Genomic DNA, 8,665 nt, shown 5'->3' with positions numbered 1-8,665 from the left:
CTCTGCTCCACTCAGAGGGCTGTGGCAGCTCTCTGCTCCACTCAGAGAGCTGCCACAGCTCTCTGAGTGGAGCAGAGCTGCCGTCGAGGCCACCTGGGGGAGCAGTTGCACTGATATAATGAATATTTTAATTTTAGTTTCATGTTTCCTGCAGGAACAGCAGCACATCACATCTCATCGGTGTGTTTCCAGACACGATTTGAAGCTTCTGCCGACAGATTTACACGGACTGCGTTCATCTGAGGGCGAAAGAAACGAGAGCGTTTGAATTAAATTTGCAGGAATTGATGAAAACTTTAAGGCACTTTTCTAAAAGAGCCTCAACTTTGAAATTTTGTCAGAAGTTTCTATTATAGTGTTTAAAGAAATCCTCACTCCAAAGAAAAGCTCTTTTATTTCCTTTGTTTTATGTGAAAAAAAAAAGAGAAATGGCATCAATTTGTCTTTTGGTTTTACCTTTTGTAAAGAATAAAAAAGAAAGAAGCAGGCTGCGGACCAACAACGAAACACGAGTTTTATTCTCCAATCAGTCCAAAAGACGACTTTCACCAGAGGACAAGACCAAAACAAACCAGCAGGAGATAAACTTACTTCAATTCCAGTTCTAATTTCTCTAAAATTAGTTGCCTAGTCGTTAAAAACAGAGAACGTTACCTTCAAAACATCATTAGCTGTTTGACAAACATCAGCAGACGCCAAAAAGCAATAATCCAATCAGATCCAAACATCGTTGTTAATCTCACATTTAAATCTGGAGCTTTCCGAGTTGGGCTCCTCCAAAATAAAAACATCAACTCACCGACAAAGGAGAACACCGGTGAACTGAACAAATCGGGTCTGACGGGCTTGTTTTAATCTGGAGTCGGAGGTCAGGGTCGTGAGCAGAGATGGAATTAAGCAGCCGCTTCAGTTTCCTCTGCAGCAACATGTTCAGTCAGAAGCAACTAAAAAGGCTGAAGAGACGCTCAGATCCAGATCTTTAAAGAAACGCCTCGAGAATCAGGAGGGAATTAAAATTTTATCCTTCTGGTGGTTAAAAATGGATGTGAGACTCAGAAGGATGAAGGACAAAAGTTTTAGTGTTTTAACTCAGGAGGAAAATAAGGCAGAAATAAAATGAAATAAATCTGATTTTTTTTTACAGTCTGAGAAGCAGAAATGACTAAAATGTCATAAAATTTTAATGAACACTGATTTTTATTGAAATTAGTTCGCAGACATGCACAGCGCAGAAATGTATGTCAGATAAACTGATGGGATGAAACAAGAAAAAAGACAAAAATTAAAGAAATAAATCAGGAAGTTTTAGTTTTGAGTCAGGTTGCTAAACCAAAAACTGGAAAATTATTTCCTGCTTCTCCCAAAATTAACAGAGAAATGACAAAAAATGTTTTAATTTATTTTTATTTGTATGCATTGATATGTGTATATATATATATATACTGTAAGCGTGTTGCAATAAACAATTAAACATTGAATAAAAAATGCAATAATTAATCGCCTGATAAATGAAAATTATTAACCTCATTTTAATTTATCGGCTTCATCGTTTCTTCGTGTCTCTCTTTCTACTGAAGACACTGGATGACAAAAGGCTCCGGTCTCTTCACTGACCCCGTCCTTTACCTTTTCTCTTTAAAATCTGTTTTAACGTCCAAAATCATGTTTTTGGACGTTAAAAGCAGCTAAACTGAGAAGCTAAGCTACGAGCTAACAGACCGACCTCTGGGCAAAAAAAACCTCCGACTGTTTGGTTCAAATCTGTCCAAGTGGTTCACGAGAAATTTTGCTAACAGACAGTTGATTCCAGTTAGAGCTCAGAGTACGAGTCTCAGCTACTACCACATCTAATTTAAGCTCAATATCTGTCAAACATTTTTGATTTTACTCTGGCTACTTTGCTGTGGCGGCCATCTTGAACTGTACTGACTGCAAAATTAATCTATTTTTTTCTAACGGTACAGACAAACAATAATATTATGCATAAAGCTCTAGCTCTCTGGATTTTTATCTAATTTTTCCACAACATTAATTTATGTTTAGATCTATTTGCCCTTGAAGAGAACTGAACCAGTTGGACAGAGAAGGCGTCCTGATAAAATAAAGACATGAAACGAATCCACAGCAGCGGAGAGGAGCAGCTGCGTTTAGTAAACTGGTAACAGAAACTTCATCTAACTGGCGTTGGAGGGATGAAACTTCACCCACGTGCTGCAGCCTCAGCTGGCCTCGCAGAAGCTCGGCTTTAACCGGATTAACAGCGAAAGCCGAGCTCGATAACTAATGGGCCTTCGCGCTCTTTCGTCTCTCCCTCCATCCCGCTCCAGCTCCCCGTCTCCCCTCCCTTGGAGCAGCAGAGATAACACAGAAACACTTTTTATGCCTTCTGCTGAATTAAACATGCAAGAAGCAGCTTGTTCCACAGCTGAAGCTAAGAGAAGAATATTCAGAACGGAGAATCTGAACAATTCTGCTCCTTCCCAGGAGTCTCCGGAGCGCCGCTGAACATTCTTTACAATTAAAAAGATCTGTCGCTGATATCTGGAGCGGAGGGAAGCAGAACAGGACGGCCCTTTTTGTACTAATTGGTGGAGTTGAAAAGGACTGTCGGTTGTTGTTGGGAGGAAGCAGCCAATCGCCACGTGGAGGGGTGGACCAGCACTCCCCGGAGACTTCCTGTCCACCTCCAGATTTCACCGTCGGAGCCGTGGATCCCTTCCAGCCGATACCCGACTCCTCCGTCATCTCCATGCAGCAGCAGCTGATCGGGCTTCACCATCTCCAGCCTCTGTGCTGAATAACTCACTTTTTCAAATCAGGCTCAGGCGGGTTCCAAAAAACACCCCCCCACCCCAAAAATAACAGTGATGTCTTCTCATCGTCTCCACGGGGGCTGTGGTTTCATCTCCTGTTCTTCCTGGGCTGTTGTCCAGACTCTCGGTTTCTCTAATCTGAGACGAGAACGTCTCCTTTCGGTCCCGGCCTGGTTGGTATTCTCCACCCCCCCCCCACCCCCCCACCCCCACCCACACACAGAGCTTTTCTAACCTCTTTCCTTCTTGACAGTGACCTGTCACAGAGTGCTCTGCAGAACAGGGACATCAACACAGGCAGGTCCAGAACCGCAGCGCCACCCGAGACTGGGTGGCAGGCTAAAGATGGGGATGGTGGTGGTGGGGGTGTAGGTATTTATTACAGACCTACTTTCAGCTCACACGTGAGGCTGCTGGGACATTTCACCAAGAGTGAGAAAAAAAATAAGCTTTTTGTTGCTTTAACGTTAATGAAGTTAAAACCTGCACCCCAAATCTTCAACCAAAGATTTGACGTAAACAGTTGGTGCTCTGAATATGTGCAGGGGACAACTCTCAGTTACAACCACACCCAAATTTAACTTAATATCTGTAAATTTGACTGACTTACAGCCTTTTATGCGTTTGTTAAGGTCAATTAGCTGCAGCAGCTAGCTTGAATCAGTTCAGTGATTATTTCCTGAAAGTTTCATTAATATCCATCCAGTGGTTCATCACATATTTTGCTAACAGACAAACCCACACAGAGGCAGAGTGACACATTACAGAAGTATATCACCTAATGAATACTGTGCAGGTCTGTGAACTTAAAGGAGGTTGTTGTGACAAAGTTATTACACGGTTTGTTTCTAGTCTGTCAAACTATAAATAGTTCCTGTGGCAGATCTGTTGAAGATAAAAAAAGCTAATGAGAACAGGTGCGGTGAAAATACGCTGCAGAAAGAGGAGTTGGGGGAATCTGGTATTTATAGACAGATAACACGACTCGGCTTAATTAATTACCAGATTTTCCACAGAGAGTCTTAAAATGTGTTTTTATTGAAAACGGGTTGTGCTGAAACAAAACTTGGAACTGGTGGAGTTTTCTCGCCGAGGGTGCATCCACGGTACAAGACTCTGGGACTAATTAGGCGCCAAAGTCGTGATCACAGTCGACTTTTTGAAAATCACGACGCCCTTAAGGAACCCCCGGAGAAACGACGCGCCGAACAAACAGGTGGAAGGGAATGAAACAGAGCGGGTCCAAAAAGCCACGAGCTTTAAGGTTTTATTTCATTTTTTATATGAAAGTTACCGAAAGCTTTAATGAAAACTAATGAATTCCACAAAACAAAATAACGTTTTGATGTTTAAATTATATATAAAGCTACCTGATGTTTTACAGAATATTTGCTGGATCTTAAAAAAAGTTGCAAGTTAAAATCTGGACCTTGGAGCGTGCATGCACCCCGTGGAGAACTAAGCACACTTGAACACTTTAAATGGTTCTCCAGTGACACAACAAACAAGATGTGTTGCAATAAAAGTTACAGTACGGCTGATTATCACTTAATTGACAACGTGGGCAGAAAAACGGAGGCTTTGCGACGCAGCGTCACTGAATCGCTTCATAAGACAGCAGATACGAGCGTCTCATTCACAGAACAACAGGTTGCACGGTGCTCAACAACAACAAGGACCTGCTCAGCACTTGGGGGTAAAAGAGCTGAAACTGCTTTTCTTTACACAAAAAGAGTGGGGAAACAATCAATATTCTGTGTTTAATGGTAAAACTGTGTATGGAACGGCAGCAATAATTCATGTTGAGCGATGACACCTTCATTGTTATGACATTTTCTTACAGAACACCGAATCATGACTCAATGAAATGGACAAACTGATACGAGATCAGGAGTGTATTAAAGTTCCCTCTGAACACGCCTAGAACAACTTAGATGTCTCTTGGGGTTTTCTTCTCGAGTCACCATGTCTTTAACTGTCAAACGTGCACCAAAAACTCAGAGATCAAACACTCAACACCAGTTTCAGTTACCGTCAGGTTTCCATACACTCATCCTGGGCCTGAATTGGATTATTTTGGGCTTTAAATTATTGATTTGAACCATTTTTTCAATTGAATGATTATATAACAAAACAACTTGACGGGCTCTAAATACAAGTTAGAATTTGTGTGGATCTGTTCTGATGGAAGGAAATCGGTTCCAATGTTCAGGAACCACCTGCCTGTCTGAAACTGGTAGACCAGTGTCCCTGTCCACAGTGAAGACAGAGTTTTGGGCTGAGAGGAGCTCCTTCAAGACGGACTGAAAGCTGCAGCTGTCCACATGGACAAGTCAAAGGTCTCCTGGAGAAGAACGTTATAGTCAGATGAGACAAAGACAGAGTTGTTTGGACATGAGGACAAGATTGGACGAGACAAAGAGTTTTTCCAACAACCAAACAAACAAAAAAACACTACCAACTGTTAGGCATGAGGGTGGTCGCAGCATGCTATGGTGCAAAGTGAATGGCGTGCAGGCAAGAACTACCGGTACTTCCAAATTCTTCCAGTACACTTCAAATCAACAGGTAGATGATTGAAACATGGACACAGCTGGGCGTTCCAACAGGACGTTGATCCCAAACCGCACATCAAAGCTAGTTTCTGATTGGATCAATCGATCAATCAATCAATTGTAAATCACTAAAATTAGAAACATCTCATCTCATAAAGATTCAGAAAAACTGGTCCATGCATTTGTCACGTCTAGACTGGACTATTGCAATGGTTTATTATCTGGGTGTCCAAATACGTCTTTAAAACGTCTTCAGTTGATCCAAAATGCTGCTGCCAGAGTCTTAACTGGAGTTACTGGGAGAGATCATATCTCTCCAGTTTTAGCTTCTCTCCATTGGCTCCCTGTCAAATCCAGAATAGAATTCAAAATCTTACTTCTAACCTACAAAGCTCTCAACAACCTAGCTCCATCTTATATTACAGATCTTATTGTTCCATATTTCTTTAACAGAGCACTTCACTCTCAGACTGCAGGTTTACTTGTGGTTCTTAGAGTTTCCAAACGCAGAATGGGAGGAAGATCTTTCAGTTCTCAGGCTCCTCTCTTGTGGAACCAACTTCCAGATTCTGTCCATGAGGCTGACACATTGTTTAATTTTTAAGATGAGTCCTTTTTGATAAATCCTATAGTTAGGGTCAGCGTGGATTTCCTGAGGTATCCTTTAGTTATTTGGGCGGCTGTGGCTGAGTGGTTTGATGAGTCGTCCTCCAAGTCAAGAGTTGGGGTTCGATTCCACCAGCAATCACATTTGAATAGAATTTAATTAACCAAGTATTGGTAGGAGTGTTACGGAAATAAAGTCTCAAAAGTCACATTCATGACCAAGCTGTTCCATCCAGAGCACGTTTTATTTACATGTATTTAATAATTTGTACGTGCAGCATGTTCCTACTTGTGACGTTTGAAATGTGCACATTTGAAAAACTGTTGATGCATTTGTGAACCTTGCAGTACGTTTGTACGATCATGAAAATAGACTGGGTAAAATAAAGAATTAAAAACCCTAAATTAGGGAAATTTAGCCCCTGATGAGTGGATGGAAGTCACAACTGAATGCTTAAGTGAAGGAGAAGTTTTAAAAGTTTTTTTTTTTTTAAATAATGCGGTACTTGGTGGACGTGCGGCGCTCACATATTAGTGTTATTTTTCTCATCTAATCAGTTTTTAAGTGTTAGGAACTCATCCAGAGCTGTGGAGTAGTCAAAGACGTTTAATTTGCGATTCTTATTTCACATTTGGGCCTTTCGGTCGAGTTAAAACGAGCCCAGTTCTGTTTTCTCGTTTGTTATTTGAGCTGAGCTGAGGGTTTTCAGAGATCGCTGCTCATTTTTCCACTAGTTTGAAACTTCAGACACTTTTTTCAAGTTCATATTTGTCTGCGTGGTTAATGAGATTTTCTTCAGTGATTTGAAGAACACAGCATTTTTATTCCCTCTTCACAGACTTCGACCACGTCCTTCACTCCCAATTTAATTTCATCTATAATAGTCTCTGAGGAAATCTGGGTTTGTAAGGTTCGTTGGTTGAGGTCTTCTCGTGTCACCTCACTGGCACGCAAACAGAAAACGTTGTGATTCAATGGTCAATTAAAACGTCTCTTTTCTCTCTCTGAACAGAAATGACAAGAAAAGCAACAAACAAGATCTCAACCTGAAGCTGCATTTACACAAACTTGGAGTGAACTCTCAGCAGTTACTGTTCACACATGTAGGTCATTCTGGGAAATGTTGGGCCTCGTTTAAAAATTACTTTCTAACTCTGTGATTCCAACAATTTCTGGAGAAAAACGTTGGAACGTCCACTTGTTCACTTGTGACGGAACATTTCTGGAAAACGGTACTGAGTTAATGTGTCTAAAGGGCTTCAAACTTTACTTAATTGTATCCAGTGGCAAAATAAATGGCCTCAGTAAGTAATCAGGTAAGTACTCGGTAAGTACCATGCAGTATAAGGTGATGCAACTCAGGAGGGATTACGGTTGATTAATCTCAATTTGTTTTCCAGCTTTCAGAGAAGAAATCCAATCGAGCATGGATTACTGAACGACAGGTAAACCTGATAGGATTGGTCAAATATTAAAGTTTAATACTTACAATATATTTTTGGCATTTTTACACCCGAGTGGGGAAAAAACAATCTAGACTTTACGGTAACATTAGGTACCAACAAAGTCCATGCTCAATAATCCAGATATACAATCCAACAATTTTCAGTCTTTGCCTTTGTTGGTTTTGAACCAGTTTGACATGACTGTCGACGAGGGAGAGGGCCGGCACCGGAGGAGGGGGTGTGCCAAAGACACCATCTTAGCACCAACATAACTGATTTGTTCCACTTTGGAGTAAGAAAAAGATTCGTAGGCTCAATCATCCAGTGTTTCGACTGATGAAGCCTTCTGGATGGAAGGTGAAACGTATCAGGACAAAAAAAAAAACTGTCCAGATGACCGGACTGAAAATTGTTGCGTAACATTAGGTAGTTGATGTTGATCAACACTAACATCAACAGTTTCATTCTTCTGCTCTACCTGAAGAAGAAACAAGTCGTATAAATGATCTTCCCTGACCGTACCTTCATCGAAGTTCATTAAACCTCCTGTTTCTCACTTTCTGACCCGTATTTTACTTTTTTCATATATCCTTAATTTATACAGATAGTCTCAATGAGTCAAGAGAACTCCTTTTCAGGAGAGACCTGTTTTTGGGAGCAGATGGTGGGGGTTAAGGGCCTTGCTCAGGGACCCAGAGTGGGGTAAGTGAAGGTGGAGGCAGGTGTGGGTGTTTCACCTTTTCCACCCACATTTTGATGTTGACTGTACCGGGAGTTGAACCTGCGACTTTCCGATCACAGGCCCATCTTCACTAGCCTCTGCGCCACCACTCCCTTAATGTTCAGGTAGGACCTCACTGGGGCGTTTGCGAGAACGTCTCAAGAGTTTTCGGGGGTTCTCAGTTTTGTTGCTTGAATTTAAGATGTGCAGTTCCAGCACTGGAGTTCTGAATGCGTTTAAAAAAATTAACCTCAATTATTGTCAAAACCTGCCTTGACTTAGAGCTGTACTCATTCATTCATTCATTCATTCAACCTTTATTTATACAGGTTAATCCCATTGAGCCTCGGGGACTCATTTACGAGAGAGACCTGTACAGGAGCTCTCGTCTGATAAAACAAGTTCAGGTCGAAAAACCTCATCATTGATAGATGTTTATTATAAACGGGTCCAAATCAGTTTATTTTTACCTTCAGTTATATATATATATATATATATATATATATATATATATATATATATAT

The sequence above is a fragment of the Nematolebias whitei genome, chromosome 19 (assembly GCF_014905685.2).
Source record: "Nematolebias whitei isolate Nwh7 chromosome 19, NemWhi1, whole genome shotgun sequence".
Taxonomy (NCBI): Eukaryota; Metazoa; Chordata; class Actinopteri; order Cyprinodontiformes; family Rivulidae; genus Nematolebias; species Nematolebias whitei.
Note: the sequence above shows the minus strand (reverse complement) of the source record.